General features: G+C 36.1%; 1 protein-coding gene and 1 long non-coding RNA gene across 19 annotated transcripts in view; one reads left to right on the top strand and one right to left on the bottom strand.

Moving 5' to 3' along the window:
• Positions 1–17,182, top strand: part of LOC149792501 (uncharacterized) — a 250,958-nt gene that overhangs the window by 69,320 nt on the left and 164,456 nt on the right. The window contains exon 1 of one of the 18 annotated variants that reach the window (XM_089971107.1): positions 10,152–10,445. The exons of the other annotated variants lie outside the window; for them this stretch is intronic. The gene's annotated coding sequence lies outside the window, so the exon portion shown is untranslated. Of the gene's footprint in view, positions 1–10,151; positions 10,446–17,182 lie in introns of those variants that run through there. 18 annotated transcript variants of the gene reach the window in all.
• Positions 1–17,182, bottom strand: part of LOC149792502 (uncharacterized) — a 142,901-nt gene that overhangs the window by 62,841 nt on the left and 62,878 nt on the right. The gene's annotated exons all lie outside the window — the stretch shown is intronic.

Raw genomic sequence — 17,182 nt, 5'->3', positions numbered from 1 at the left:
TCGTTACGGATCACTGCCATCTCACCTCTGTCTGCGGCGGTTCGAGTCTAAGATTCAGCCAATGTGGGCATGTGAGAAAGCTTGCCAGTAGCTTCTCGTGGGTCGGTGGTTCTTTCTGGGGTTTTCCGGGTTCTTCCTCCACCATTAATACTAGCCGCCATGTATAGCCTATCGTGTGCTGAAAAATGGCGTTAAACCCCACAACAACAATAACAACAACAACTTTAGCGACCACTACTCCGCATTTAACTCTTTTACTACTAGTACTTCTCTAGTGACCCACTACTCTGCCAGAGGTATTTACTGCAGCTGGTTTGGAGGCTGACTGTCAGTACTTCTTTAGTGACCCACTACTCTGTGTTTAACTCTTTTACTACTAGTACTTCTTTAGTGACCCACTACTCTGCCTTTAACTCTTTTACAACTAGTACTTCTTTAGTGACCCACTACTCTGCCTTTAACTCTTCTACTACTAGTACTTCTTTAGCAAACACTACTCTGCATTTAACTCTTTTACTTCTAGTACTTCTTTAGTGACCCACTACTCTGCCTTTAACTCGTTTACTACTAGTACTTCTTTAGTGACCCACTACTCTGCCTTTAACTCTTCTACTACTAGTACTTCTTTAGTGACCCACCACTCTGCCTTTAACTCATTTACTACTAGTACTTCTTTAGTGACCCACTACTCTGCCTTTAACTCTTCTACTACTAGTACTTCTTTAGCAAACACTACTCTGCATTTAACTCTTTTACTTCTAGTACTTCTTTAGTGACCCACTACTCTGCCTTTAACTCGTTTACTACTAGTACTTCTTTAGTGACCCACTACTCTGCCTTTAACTCTTCTACTACTAGTACTTCTTTAGTGACCCACTACTCTGCCTTTAACTCGTTTACTACTAGTACTTCTTTAGTGACCCACTACTCTGCCTTTAACTCTTCTACTACTAGTACTTCTTTAGTGACCCACTACTCTGCCTTTAACTCTTTTACTACTAGTACTTCTTTAGTGACCCACCACTCTGCCTTTAACTCTTTTACTACTAGTACTTCTTTAGTGACCCACTACTCTGCCTTTAACTCTTTTACTTCTAGTACTAATTTAGTGACCCACTACTCTGTCCTTAACTCTTTTACTTCTAGTACTTCTTTAGTGACCCACTACTCTGCCTTTAACTCTTTTACTACTAATACTTCTTTAGTGACCCACTACTCTGCCTTTAACTCTTTTACTTCTAGTACTTCTTTAGTGACCCACTACTCTGTCCTTAACTCTTTTACTACTAGTACTTCTTTAGTGACCCACTACTCTGCCTTTAACTCTTTTACTACTAGTACTTCTTTAGTGACCCACTACTCTGCCTTTAACTCTTTTACTACTAGTACTTCTTTAGTGACCCACTACTCTGCCTTTAACTCTTTTACTACTAGTACTTCTTTAGTGACCCACTACTCTGTCCTTAACTCTTTTACTACTAGTACTTCTTTAGTGACCCACTACTCTGCCTTTAACTCTTTTACTACTAGTACTTCTTTAGTGACCCACTACTCTGTCCTTAACTCTTTTACTACTAGTACTTCTTTAGCGACCACTACTCTGCATTTAACTCTTTTACTTCTAGTACTTCTTTAGCGACCAGGGGCCCCGAGTGGCCGAGTGGTCTAAAGCGCTCTTCGTTACGGATCACTGCCATCTCACCTCTGTCTGCGGCGGTTCGAGTCTAAGATTCAGCCAATGTGGGCATGTGAGAAAGCTTGCCAGTAGCTTCTCGTGGGTCGGTGGTTCTTTCTGGGGTTTTCCGGGTTCTTCCTCCACCATTAATACTAGCCGCCATGTATAGCCTATCGTGTGCTGAAAAATGGCGTTAAACCCCACAACAACAATAACAACAACAACTTTAGCGACCACTACTCCGCATTTAACTCTTTTACTACTAGTACTTCTCTAGTGACCCACTACTCTGCCAGAGGTATTTACTGCAGCTGGTTTGGAGGCTGACTGTCAGTACTTCTTTAGTGACCCACTACTCTGTGTTTAACTCTTTTACTACTAGTACTTCTTTAGTGACCCACTACTCTGCCTTTAACTCTTTTACAACTAGTACTTCTTTAGTGACCCACTACTCTGCCTTTAACTCTTCTACTACTAGTACTTCTTTAGCAAACACTACTCTGCATTTAACTCTTTTACTTCTAGTACTTCTTTAGTGACCCACTACTCTGCCTTTAACTCGTTTACTACTAGTACTTCTTTAGTGACCCACTACTCTGCCTTTAACTCTTCTACTACTAGTACTTCTTTAGTGACCCACCACTCTGCCTTTAACTCATTTACTACTAGTACTTCTTTAGTGACCCACTACTCTGCCTTTAACTCTTCTACTACTAGTACTTCTTTAGCAAACACTACTCTGCATTTAACTCTTTTACTTCTAGTACTTCTTTAGTGACCCACTACTCTGCCTTTAACTCGTTTACTACTAGTACTTCTTTAGTGACCCACTACTCTGCCTTTAACTCTTCTACTACTAGTACTTCTTTAGTGACCCACTACTCTGCCTTTAACTCGTTTACTACTAGTACTTCTTTAGTGACCCACTACTCTGCCTTTAACTCTTCTACTACTAGTACTTCTTTAGTGACCCACTACTCTGCCTTTAACTCTTTTACTACTAGTACTTCTTTAGTGACCCACCACTCTGCCTTTAACTCTTTTACTACTAGTACTTCTTTAGTGACCCACTACTCTGCCTTTAACTCTTTTACTTCTAGTACTAATTTAGTGACCCACTACTCTGTCCTTAACTCTTTTACTTCTAGTACTTCTTTAGTGACCCACTACTCTGCCTTTAACTCTTTTACTACTAGTACTTCTTTAGTGACCCACTACTCTGCCTTTAACTCTTTTACTTCTAGTACTTCTTTAGTGACCCACTACTCTGCCTTTAACTCTTTTACTTCTAGTACTAATTTAGTGACCCACTACTCTGTCCTTAACTCTTTTACTTCTAGTACTTCTTTAGTGACCCACTACTCTGCATTTAACTCTTTTACTACTAGTACTTCTCTAGTGACCCACTACTCTACCAGAGGTAATTACTGCAGCTCGTTTGGAGGCTGACTGTCAGAGCTGGATGCTGCTGCAGCCAAATGATGACATTTTTGATGATCATCTTGAGATATGGATCAATGTTTTTTAGTTAATTTCCTTACAGCTCACTGACCATGCATGTATAAAAGCTTTAACTTGTTTATGTGAATTTTTAAACCCACTAATACAAGATTCATAAGAAAATCCATTTATTTTGAACACAGAACACACTATTTGTAACACAAAAATTTGACTGTCATTATTTTCCGCAATGCTGTATGTCAGACTTGTATGCATAATTATATACATATATTTACATTAGGTTCTACTAGTTCTAAAGATGCTGTTGATGATATTTGTGAAAGCAATTATGCTTAACACAAATATGAACATCATGCTACTTTTCATGTTATGATTATGGACACCTAATCTTGTGTTTTTTCTTTCTAACATTGTTGGGTTTCTGTGTCATTTATTTTGCTGCATATCTTTTTGTTTCAGCCACAATTCTTTCATTTAATATTGGATGAAAATATTTAAAGAAAAAATCTTTCTCTTTTTTCCCTTCTCACCCAAAACAAAAGGTGGATGTTTCTTTCATTGAATTTGGTGACTTGTGGATCATGTTGCTGTTATATGCACATTGCACTGTTTTCATCATTTGATTATATCTAAGTTTCTTGCACATTAAACAGGGGGTGGGGTGGGGTGGGGCCCAAGTGACCGAGTGGTCTAAAGTGCTCTCCATTACGGATCACTGCCATCTCACCTCTGTTAGGTTCGAGTCTCGGATTAAGCCAATGTGAGTATGTGAGAAAGCTTGCCAGTAGCTTCTCGTGGGTCAGTGGTTCTTTCTGGGGTTTTCCCCTGGTTCTTCCTCCACCATTAATACTGGCCACCATGTATAGCCTATTGTGTGCTGAAAAATGGCATTAAACCCTACAACAACAACAACAGCAGCACACTAAACATGATGATAATTCAGTGCCACTGCCAACACTTCCTAAATTAATATCATCCACAGAAAACACTGAAAATTATGATTCTGAATTGCTAGCAGACACCATCGTTTCCAGCATCAGTAACTGCATGTAATAACTATCATGTGATAGGAAATTTCATAAAATACCATGATTGGTAGCCATATTTAGTGTACTTTTATGTATACATATTATCATTCATAATTAAAGTTCATAAGGATTATTTAGAGAATGATATTTTAAATACTAAATTTCTTATCAATCATAAGTTCACCCAGTAAGAAGAGTAATGTATCAAGTACGTAGATGCATTCATAAAGTTCCAAGATTGCATTGCATTACTGTTGAAGTAAACATTATGTGCTCCAACAAGGACATCAGTTCTTAAAAAGGCCAAGCTGGCTTTATTTTTGATTGGTTAACATCAGATCTTGTTTACCGGTTGAAATTATTCTAGAATCATGTGTAACATTTTCTGAATTATGTCTTAGCTTGCTTGTTACTTGTTTTAAGTCAATAGAGTCATAACAATGTGATGTCTTTTACAGCAAGAACCATCATTTGGTAACTATTTCCATTATTTCAGTGGCCTTTGATCCCCAGCAGTTGACAGATAAGATCATTTGTAACATGAATATAGAGAGTGAATCCATGTATCGCTGAGGTCATAGGCACACAACCTGCAAGTGGATATATTTGCTATGGTGGATAGCAATACTTGTTCACAAGTAGTTTTATCAGTCACTGCCGAGGCAGTGCACTTGTATACATCTGATATATACATCAGTTGCAGGCAGAAATTGAGTGAAAATTGTGCTGTTATGTTGTCCAATATGACCACCATGTCAGCTGTCTTGAAAATCTTAATGCTTCCACTTCAAAACAGAAAATTGTATTGACATGTTCTTTTCACTAGAAGACTACTTTTGATGTCAGGTTAATCTCAAATGATAATGGTGCAACCTGGACATCCAATGGACACCACAATGACCATCTTGAAAATCTTCTTATTGTTACTTTCCCTGAATGGATGGTCATATCAGCATTGTGGTATCACTGAAAGACTTCTTATGATGTATATTTTTCCAAATGAGAATGGTTCTACTCAGACATCCTTTATAACCACCATTTGAAAATCTTGTTTTTGCTACTTGACCTAAATGAATGTTTGTATCAACATGGGGTTTTCATTAAAAGAGTTTTTTATGATGTCTACTTGGCTCTAAACAAAAATGAAACTGATCTGACATCCAGTGTGGCCACCACAGTAGCCTTCTTGAAAATGTTTTTTGTTGTTGTTGCAGGGTTTAATGCCATATTTCAGCACACGATAGATTATACATGGCGGCCAGTATTAATGGTGGAGGAAGAACCCGGAAAAAAACCCGGAAAGAACCACTGACCCACAAGAAGCTACTGGCAAGCTTTCTCACATACCCACATTAGCAGAATCCAAGACTCGAACCCACACAGACAGAGGTGAGATGGCAGTGATCTGTAACGGAGAGCGCTTTAGACCACTTGGCCACTTGGGGCCCCTGAAAATATTGGTATTGCAACTTTTCCTGAATGGAAAGACATAGAAGCATGAGGTTTTTCACCAGTAGACTTCTTATTGTGTCTATTTGGTCTTGAATAAATATTGTGCCAATCAGATATCCAATACAACCATTACAGCAGCAGCCATCTTATAAATCTTACTACTACTTCTCATAGCTGGAAAGTCATATCATGTATTTTTTTTTACAAGAATTCTTACAATGTCTGATTGGTACTAAATGAAATCAACTGATTTGACATCCAGTGTGGCCACTATGGCAACCATCTTGTAATTATTTTGACAATGGGTTTTTTTAACCAGAAGAATGCTTATGATGTCTCAGAGATACTAAATGAAAACAGAACTGATTAGATATCCAGTGGGGCCACCATGGCAACCATCTTGTAATGATCTTGACATGGGTTTTTCACCAGAAGACTTCTGATCATGTCTTGTTGGTATTAAACTGATTTGACATCCATTGTGATCACCATGGCAGCCATCTTGTAATTATTTTGACATGAGGTTGAAGACTAATTATGATATCTCATTGGTTCTGAATGAAAACGGTGCCAATCTGACCTAAATATGGTTGCCAAAATGATCATATATGTATTGAGAATCTTGTCACTACTTTTCTAGAATAGATGGTCATATCAACATGGACTTTAATCAAAAGTCTTCTATTGATGTCTGATTTGACCTAAATGAAATGGTGCTAATTTTACATCCAATATGGATGCCACAGTTGCTAATTTGACAAGCTTATCACCAAGAAATATCAGACATGATCAACAGTTAAAAGAAGTAATGGTCTTATCTTAAATTCCTAGGTATTCTTTTCAGAAAGTGGAGCATCAATTTCATCGAAGGATTCTTGTTTGAAACTCTTCAGAAAGTGTCAGTAGTGCAGACTATCAGACAAATCAGTAAGACATTCCTATACTTATCAACATTATCATCATCCACTTCATCATCATTATCAGTTGCAGCAGCAGAAATTTGCACTTGTAATTTGGTACTTCTGCCATAGCCAATACTTAAACCACTACATCCAACTGAATGGAGTCACAGCGTGTCAGTCATTAACATCCTAAAATTGGACTGAAACGGTGTGGTTTTGAATCATAACCTCAGATCAGACTGTTTCAGCTACCATTGTGTTCCTGGACAAGGCACTTGTGTTACCTCAGCACAAAGTAATTTCTTTTATTGCTGTGTCATAAAAAAATCTTATTCACCCATCCACTTGAAATGCTCTGATCTTTTCTGCAGTAATGAACATGCATATCAGATATAATTGTGATATGCATGCATTTTATGAAAATTAGACTATCAAAATAAGTTCTTCTGCATTACTTGCCAAAACATTTAGCACAGAGATATCGTTATGATAAATGAACAATACAATATTACTTTACAAGAAAAGTCGGCAAAACAGTCATGTTTAAGCATATCATATTCAGTAATAGAAAAATATAAACGTAAATAAGGAGCACAGACTGAACTGCTTCATGACATGCTGTCTTTAAGGACTGATGTGTTTTTCACGTCATGTACTAGTTTTCCTAGCATAAATTGATGATGTATCTTTTGAGCAGATTTATTGCTAATCCTTGATTCAGTGGCAAAATGCCCCAAGTCTTTGTGTGAAACCAGCTAAAATGGCAGTATTTTATTAAAAGTTTCAAATATTTTTGTAAAGACCACACCTTGATTTTAATTCTGGTTGCAGAAAAAGCCAACGGTGTTCCACCTAAACTTCATCCTTATTTATATTTGCCTCAAAATCAACAAGTTTGGCATGGTTCAGCCATTTATTATTATTTTTATTTTCTATTTATCTTGAACAATGAGTACAACGTTAAGAAAAGAAGACCAAGCTATTTCTTTACAGAGGACACCATTACAGCTGTTCTGTTAATTTCAACTCGTGTAAAATGAAAAGTGTAAAATATTATAGACAAAGTGTATCTATTCCATAGAATAAGAATATTGCATCTTACCATCTGATATAAAATGTATATCTGAAGAAGAAACTCTGCAAGTACTGGTAATATAAACACAAATATAATGCCCAGCTGGATCATCTTGACGTTGTTACAGATTTATGTATCTTCAATTTATACTATGACATTTATATTTTAAATCCTCGAATTCAGTGGTTAATGCTATAGTAAAATTATATGTACTGTACATCGTAAGAATTTCATTCATGACATGGCCGATCTTTACGGTGAAAGTAAGTAGGTCAAAAATGCCATGAGAGTATGAATAGGGGTGATGTAAACAAAGCGTGTGATACAATGTACAATTGCCATGTGTAGAGTTATCATGCCCACTCAAGGATTTGATTGGTTCATTAAGATTTGAAGGTCAGAACAGGACTGTTTTTTGTATGTTGACAACTAGCCTTTTGTGAAATTGAAAAAAATGATTCAGATTATTATGGAAATTATTGGGAATCAGAGGTTGTTTATTTGAAATGCAAATGAACACTATAATGACCATCCACACCACTTTTTTAAATTCTTGTTCAGTTGTTTTTGTATTAGTCATTTAGATAAAAATATAATTCATAATTATATGTTAATTGAATATAACAAAGTGGATAAAGCTTCATTTAAACAATCAGTACTTTAAGATTTTGTGATTATATTTAAGGACTTGAATATTTAATTAATTTAGTTAGAATATGTGAAACTTTCAAGGACATAAGTGATATCCTAGGTTCATAGATTTCATTGAAGTAAAAACAGTTGGATTGATAATTGTGTTAAATATAGTGACGTTATCATGCTAGCATATAAGCAGTTCAGAAGCTTCATTTGGATTACCTTGGAACAGTTTCTGGATAAATGAGAAATTGATAGTACAATTAGGATTATTAGGATTACATACTAGGAATTATCACACTGCAAGTTATTTTTTAATTATTTCACTTTGATTTTATATTTTATTAAAATAAATGTACGTGTTGGAAAGTTTGTTTGATGAGGTGATCTTGCATCAGATTGGCTATGCTTTTATACCAATCTAGTGGCCTTAATTCTGCTTCAGATTTTGATCAGACTTGGTATGTAACCTTGTATCATCAGGATCTTGGATAAGTTAATTAGTTGAAGGTCAAGTGATTCTAGTAATTCCATATTGAACCCATGTATATCTGCAATTACTGGCATGTTTAAAGCTTGTCAAGTAATCTGTGAACTGGATTATTTTAGAATCCACATTTTGGATTATGTAGAGTTGTTTTCCCTTGCCAAAAAATACAAGAGTCAATATATCGATGGAACAAGTTTTGAAAAGGAGCAGAATAACACATGTTAAGGATTGTAACGAATGGTTTGTTTTAAAACTGAATGAAAAATATTGAATACAGGGGTCTCCCTAGGATGGTCAGTTTGCAAGAAAAGTATTGAGATAAAGTTAAAATGAATTAATTTTTCTAAATAAACTACCTATATATGGGGATGAGTGACAAAATTTTGCAAGAAACATAGAATCCTGTGCTCAAGGTACAACATTGTGAAAGTAGTATTTCTTATGCAAAAATAGACCAATTCAAATAATGAGTGTACATCATAGCTCTCTCACAGCCATAAAATGCTTGAATGTTTCATTTGTTTGAATGTAAGTGTCAGTCTTAATTTGAAATATGAAGTTCATATTGAATGCAGGCGTTGTGTTCGTAATTTCAGTGAATCAATAATTTACTGTTTCTGCATTGGTTACATTGGGGCTTGTTATGTTAACCACATTATGCTGAATTGTTCCGAGGGAAAGGTTGTTAGTAGATGAAGGTTTACAGATAACAATACTGGCAACAATTATATATCCAACTCCTCAAAGGCTCAGCATTTGGATCGACTAATTCAAAATGAGATAATCCATTTTAGGGTAGGAGGTTTTCAGCTTCTCTAGGGTGTGCTTTGAAAGTTGTGTGTTTTGTCCGCATTTTAGTCAGGAAAAATATGGTTCATTTTTGCAACACCAATGACAATAAAAAAAGTTACTTACAAGCCAGACTAAAGAATCCTTGAGAATATAAAGTCCATTTATGTGCAAAATGATTGTCATACTCAAGAATCTCCCATCCCGATGTTAAGCATATAAATTTTTTTATTATCATGATGGAGATAAACAGTGGAGGGGGGAAGGGGGTACTTTTTAGCCAAATTTTAGATTTGTTTCAGGAAAATATGACATGTAAAAAAATATGATAACCACGACAATGGTGTGCATGTACATCACTTTTGCATTAAATGACCACATTTTCCCCCACTTCATTGACTAATACTAAGAAAACAAATGATTCCTATATATTTTAACTATCCTTATTTGTTTTGTTGTAGAAACATTACAGTAAATGCTGTTACATACAGTAGGCCTGCTAATTGTTGTAGTAACAAAGGGGTCAGATTTTGAAACTTGCATAATACTGGTAAGCAAAACAACTGTGCTCATGAGGCATGAAACAGCCTATAAAAACTGTGAATCAGTGCGAAGTGCAGTTATTCACAGGGAAAAGATTTTAGTGGAGTAGCCTGCCATTGAACACTTAGACCAGACTGGAGTTGGGTACAGATTATAGTGGAATGGTCTGCCATTGAACTCATAGACCAGACTGGTCTTGACTATAGATTATAGTGGAATGGTCTGCCATTGAACTCATTGACCAGACTGGTGTTGACTATAGATTATAGTGGAATGGTCTGCCATTGAACCCAGAGACCAAACTGGTGTTGGGTACAGATTATAGTGGAATGGTCTGCAGTTGAACACCTAGATCAGAGTTGTATTGGACCTGTCATCACTGACTGGCTGCACTGTAAGTCATTTGTAAACCATTCCCACTGTCATCAGAATATATTTAATAGCATTGTATAGTGGGGTAGAAAGTCTGGTGCTTTTCCTCTTATGAGAAAGCCTTTACTTGTTATTAGGCCATCACAGGAGTGGCTGACATGTCATTGGGACATGTCAGTCAGTCAACTTAATTAACTAATTACTTGTGACCAATGGAAGTGTTATCTGCATGGGTCTTGTGTTTTATCACATTACATATTATGGGTCAACACATGGGGAAAACTTGATGTAAAATATAGGAATTTATATTGGGCCATTCCATGCAAAGTCACACAGAGATCCATGGGTAACCATCTCAAATTTCAATGACAATTTCTCCAGGTATACATCTATATAATCATGTCTGCATGTAGATTTTCATTAAAAAGAATACAATTTTAAAGTTATGGCTGATTGAAGTTGGGAGAGGTAACATAGTTGTTTTCAATCACAGATTTGTTGGTTTACAGCAGTGGGTTTTCAAATGCTATTTACTCTTTTCTTGTACAGATATTCAGCTGATGCATTATACTTCATATTTGTGTCCTGGGGAATTGGAATCTAGCACCAGATCTTTAATTCTCATATTTATACCGATACAAATCCCTGAAGTTGACCTTTTATTCATTATGGATTTTTCTCATCAGATTTAAAGGTAGCACTACTACCTGGTCATCCATGACAGAGTCTTGCAGAAATGTTTGTCAAAATCAAGTTGCCATGGACAAATAAATGAAAACGTTTACTTTTCCACGTAAAAGTCCCACTTGTCCATATATTAATAGCTAAAATGAATAGGGGAAGCCAGTATTGTTAAAATGTTTACTAGGCGGTATGAACCGTTGACATGTAAAATATATTGGATATTTCAGGTTGCCTTATTTTTGGACTTTTTTTATTGTGGATCTACAAATCTCGTCTTGGTCTATAACTGCTTAGTCAGCAAGGATGAATATGACTTTAGATATTTTATCCTTGACCTTTTTCAGTATCATGTCAGACATACTGTTGATGAAATTTATGCATGCTTTACAGTGAACTTGATTCAGATAGCATTCATTTGGTACTTTCCACTTTAGATATTTTGATCAGTTTCAACTTTGACTCCATTCTTGATTTGAACCGTACAAAGAAATTCATGGGCTGGAAAAGTTTTTCTCAACTTTACTATGGCATATGCAGTGTTAAACAGCTTCGAGTAATGCTTGGTTTGGCTCACATTGTATTAATTGATCACACTGTCTAAATCACCCACAGCTTCTTTTGTTTCAGAGTTGGCCTTCTCATTGTCAAATTTTAACTGGCATGTATTGTGCTTAACACTTCTTTGGTGTGTTAACTGTCTTTCCTTGTGATAACTTCTGCAAACAATCCGCTGGAGTTGAGGGGTATCTCTTACATGTATTACAAGATGCAATTGTTCAGTCTTAATTGGCCTCGAGCCATGAAACTCCTGAAGCCAAGAATCTTTAACTCCTGTTTTTTTAAATCAAGAATGTATCTTGGCTGTATTTGTGCCAAGATTAAAGTTTTTCTCAGAGTGTTTTCACCCATAAATCATTAAGTGTTTGTACCCCTTATTCCACGGAGGTGCCAATGTTGAAAGTCACCATATGTATTACAAAGGATAACAACCTTTGTAAATGTATGCAGATCATGAAGTTCTTTTCATTTATTCACTGGTATGTATAATTATTACAAAATAGGATATATATATTAATGAAATGGTTACAAAATAACACACACACAATAGACTTATGCCACAGATGCATATGATATCTTCATCACCACCATTTTATTACCAAGGCTTAGTCTACCTACATCAGCATTGAAGCTTTTTATCATTACTGGACTGTGATGAAAGCTACAGCTTGATATTCCAAGATGCTGTGCAAGGTCATGACAGGGACAACTCACAAGTCATCCATTGTGGTGTATTACAGAATGGAGGGTGGGCTAAAATGCTGTAATGTTTGCATTATTTCAGTTTTCCTCAAGCATAACATTATCACTATACATTAATTATTTCAACCTTGATACCCCATCTCAGGATCAGGAAGATAAGAGAATGACAGTACATTATTCTTACATCACATACTTGAGCCAGTCTGTGTGTGTATGGCTTACATATTGGGTAAGGAAGAAGCCTAGTCATTTGGGGGCCCAAAGGTCATTATAACTGATTGAAAGAATAAAAATAGTCTGAAGAGTAACAATTTTCTACATCACAGACTGGACCCAACTTTGTGGATGGCTTGTACTTATGGTGTGGAAGAAAAGTATATAATTGGGAGTCAGAAAGTCGATGCCACGGTCAGTGTCTGCAATATTTTTTGGGGGGTGGGTGGGATAAGAACTTTTAGTTCAGGACCAATAACTAGACCAGAGTTTTGTGAAGGGCTTGTACTTGATGTTTGCAGTAGAGACCTGTTGATTTTTTTGTCAAAAGTGGGATCATTTTGTTACACTTATACCTCAGTCCAAGCATCTGTACATCTGTTTGACCTATGTCTATTCTGCTACAGAAAGATATATAGGATGGAAGTTGAGTAATAGCCCATTTCATGCAGACTTCGGTGAACTTCGTAATTTGCTTGGAATTTTGATCATGTGGCGGGTGGTCAGCTGACTGTAATAGGTGGTGGGCAAAATATGACTAATGCTTCAGCATCAGCATCAACTTCTGTAACTACTTCAACATCGTTTATCGAGTTGAAAAATGCATATTCAACAGCGATGCTGCCGCAGATATTGACGAAATTTAATATTGGAACCATCTTGTCTTATTTTCTGGAAACCAGGACGGATTTCAAACCCATACGAAAGAGTAGCTTTGAGCTGTTTACATCTGGACATGTACATGTGAGTAAGGAAACGGTGTCGAAGTAAACAAATGTAATCCTGGCAATCAAAGAACAAGTTGTTCAAACTATTTCTGTGCATCCGAAATGTCACTATAATAAAATGCGTTTCATATGAGTTTATCAGATTTGTTTTTGAAAGTCTTTGGATAATTTACATGCAAATTTCAATCATTTAATTAATTTTATTTCTGAAATATTTTTAAACAACAATGGACGCCATTTTGTTATGTACATGTACCCACCAGTGTTGGATTGGCTGGAGTATAAAGGAACATGGGAGGTTATTCGGATAATTACGGAGCAACTTGGTTAAATTTGGTATGAAATGGGCTATGTTGGTTTTGATTTTCTGGTGTGTATCACAGCTAAAAAGATTGATATCAATAATATCTATATATTGACTGTTTCATTTGTTTTGTCTACCATTATAATTGCTTATAAGGCTACAGCAACTCCAAACTGCACAGACATAGGTCTGCTGTGACACAGTGCACTGGTAGATATGGGTCTGTGCAGTTTGCTTTGAATAATCAGTAGAAAAGATACTATAGACCCTGATATGCTGGCCCTTTATGTTATGGCATATCATAATCAGTGTTGTTTGCAGTTAAACTTGGCTGGTTTGGTTTTGTGGGACTTAATGACATTGTTACATGTAGGCCAGTTATGTAGTGGAGAAGGAACATGGGTAGACCTTGCAAAGAACAAGTGACCCACAGGAAGCAACTGGCAACCTTTCTAATATACCCACTTTGGTTGAACTGAGACTGGAACTAGAATTGAAAGAGGTGAGATAAGTGATTGATCTGCAAAGGCAAGCACCTTAGACCACTGGGGCACCCAAGGCTTTTAGTTGGTCTCAACTTATAAGCGAGTGTATACAGTAGTTGAGATACCCTGTGTCTCTTTCTGGTCAAAAGTCTAAAAACCGGTTCATTTTACATTTATATATATCACATTTATATATATAATCTTTACCATTGACTTACAAGTTATGTCCCGTTTTATTTGTTCTCAGCAGGACAGTCCAACTCGTACAGGAGAAGGGGTATAGTCGGTATGAAGTACTCTTCTGTTAAAAAACCTGAGATGTTGGACCATCTTTCAATGAAAACTCTTACAAACATGGTTGAATGATTTATGTTTTATATTAGTTAAACAGTAAGAAACAGATAAGTCTTATTTTGTTGAGGCAGGGCAAGAGAAAAGTGTTATTATAAGTTAAAGATCAATATGGTATATGAACTGAATATCAAAGTTGATGGAATGATTATTGCAGATATGACCTGCAGTGTAACAGTAGCTTTGGCACTTTGTAGGTTATGTTGAAGTTGTATTGGTTAATGTATATACTCGCGTATAAACCCGTTTGCGTATAAGCTGCCCCCCCCCACTGAACAGGTATAAACAATAAAAAGTGCATCATGACCTGTATATAAGCCGGCTTAGAACTCCAAGGCATCTCAAGATGTACGAGGTAAGTTCTAAATGCATTTAGTTAGGCAAACTTGTATTTAAAAAATTTACATGTATACTTATCTCGAGGTTGGTGTGCATGATATTAAAAAGAAATGGTACAAACTTGTTTGAAAAGTAATCTATTTAATTTTCTGTTTTCTTATAAAGTGTCGGAAATAATGCTTCGAAAATTATGCTAATTCTGTAAAAGCTGAGTTGTAGTTTGCTTTGGTGTAAGCGACCTTACACCATAACCGTCAACTTTCACGCCGGGAGGGAAAAAAAACTCCCCATTATTGGGGTCACTCCATGCCTACCTTCCGATTTCATAATATCTTCCGAATTTTGTAGAAAACTCCTGATTATTACATTATGTCTTTGATTTTCATTTCGTCTAAACAAGAAAAGGCCTACATATTCTGTTCTATCACCTGTGAATTATCATTGTGATGAAATAATTACTTTAGTATAAAGCATTCGCTTTTTCACTAAATAGAATGTTTAAACATTTTTAGCGTAAATTAATGATTTTTTTTACCTCTACAATAATACAAAAACAAAAAAATAAACCAGAACAAAAAGATAAACCACAACAATAAAATTGTCTACAATTAATTTCAGTTTCAAGAATGATCACTAGGAATGCTGTTACTCCATATGCTATAGCTCCATTCCCATGAAAGAAACTTGCATGAGTGAACACCTGGCATTTTTATACTGTATATACCAGTGTTAAACTGGTATAGTTACCGGTCAAAATTCCCTCTTATCACAAGCCAATTTCAGGGTTTTAATGATAAAGTGGCCTGTACTGCTGTTGCAAAATGAAAGACAAATTTGCCTACTATCAACATAGGAGACACTGAGACATCAAGCTTTCCATTGTGTGGAAAGTTATGTTTGTTCAGCTAAAACACAAAACTAAAATTGATTGATGTTGATCTTAGTTGATCTCTGTGAGAATTTTAGCCTTTATTATTACCTGTCTTCGTGAACATGTAAATTATGATGGTTATTTGCCTTTTACAAATAAACGTGCATACCTTTTTAAAAATATTACCTCAATTTGTAGGATCACTTATATCATTGAAAATGAGTAACTCGTGAGCGTGTGATTCAATGTAAATGAAACAGCTGTTAAAGACTAGCTGAAGTGTTATCTGGAAGAATGCAATTTGGTCGAAACAATGAATAAAGCAAGATCTGCATCTAATTTGTTTGGGAATAAATAAAGATTTAAGTGATGCTATGCACGCTTTGCACTGTGTAAGTACTGTACATTATAGTTCAGCATGGTCTCCCTGGTAAACTCAACCAGCCTGCAAATTATGAAGTCTCTATTTACCTTTATTTAACTTCGTGTTGGAGAAATCAGAAAATATGCACATGCAAAATAATAACAAAATCAATCATAGTACTTTATAACAGTTTAATAATTGTCGGGTCATTGAAAGTTACATTTTTTTTACATGCTTATGTCTTAGGACATGGAACATATTATTGTTTCATGTCCCAAGATTTACAGCCATTACAGTAGTAAACAAAAAGACCTAAAACTGTTAAGTTTACACATCGGCCCGCGGATAAGCCATCCACCCTTCCAGGCCTTTATTTTTTCCTAAATTATTTGGGTTATATGCGCGTATATACGGTAGTAATTATTTTCACATGGCTGAGGACAACAGTGAGACTTGAAAATTTGGCTGTATCATGTGATGGCTTAACTCAAGCATGAAGCTGCTTTTGTGTCACATATTGTATATTGGGTAGCCCCACTTGCCTTTGCAAATCACTCACATATTGTATATTGGGTAGCCCCACTTGCCTTTGCAAATCACTCACATATTGTATATTGGGTAGCCCCACTTGTCTTTGCAAATCACTCACAGATTATATATTGGGTAGCCCCACTTGCCTTTGCAAGTCACTCACATATTGTATATTGGGTAGCCCCACTTGCCTTTGCAAATCACTCACATATTGTATATTGGGTAGCCCCACTTGCCTTTGCAAATCACTCACATATTGTATATTGGGTAGCCCCACTTGCCTTTGCAGATCACTCACATATTGTATATTGGGTCGCCTCACTTGCCTTTGCAAATCACTCACATATTATATATTGGGTAGCCCCACTTGCTTTTACAAATCACTCACATATCTCATGTCTGTCAGCATGAGTTTGAGCATTGGCAAGACCAACATTTCCTGTGGGTGGGTGGTTTTTCATATTGTGTCTTCCAAGGTTTTTCCTACATCAAAAATATACTGGCTGCTATGAATAGCCTTTGATGTGCTGGAAAATGGTGCTAAACACTACAAAATCAATCCTTTATTGCATATTGAAACTGCATTTTTTTGTGCTGGTACTGATGCAGCAGCTGCGAATAGGGTCATA

Source organism: Sinohyriopsis cumingii, chromosome 9, assembly GCF_028554795.1.
Source record: "Sinohyriopsis cumingii isolate HCF-2022 chromosome 9, ASM2855479v2, whole genome shotgun sequence".
NCBI lineage: Eukaryota > Metazoa > Mollusca > Bivalvia > Unionida > Unionidae > Sinohyriopsis > Sinohyriopsis cumingii.
The sequence above is the reverse complement of the archived record's forward strand: the minus strand, read 5'-3'. Positions and strand labels throughout refer to the sequence as shown.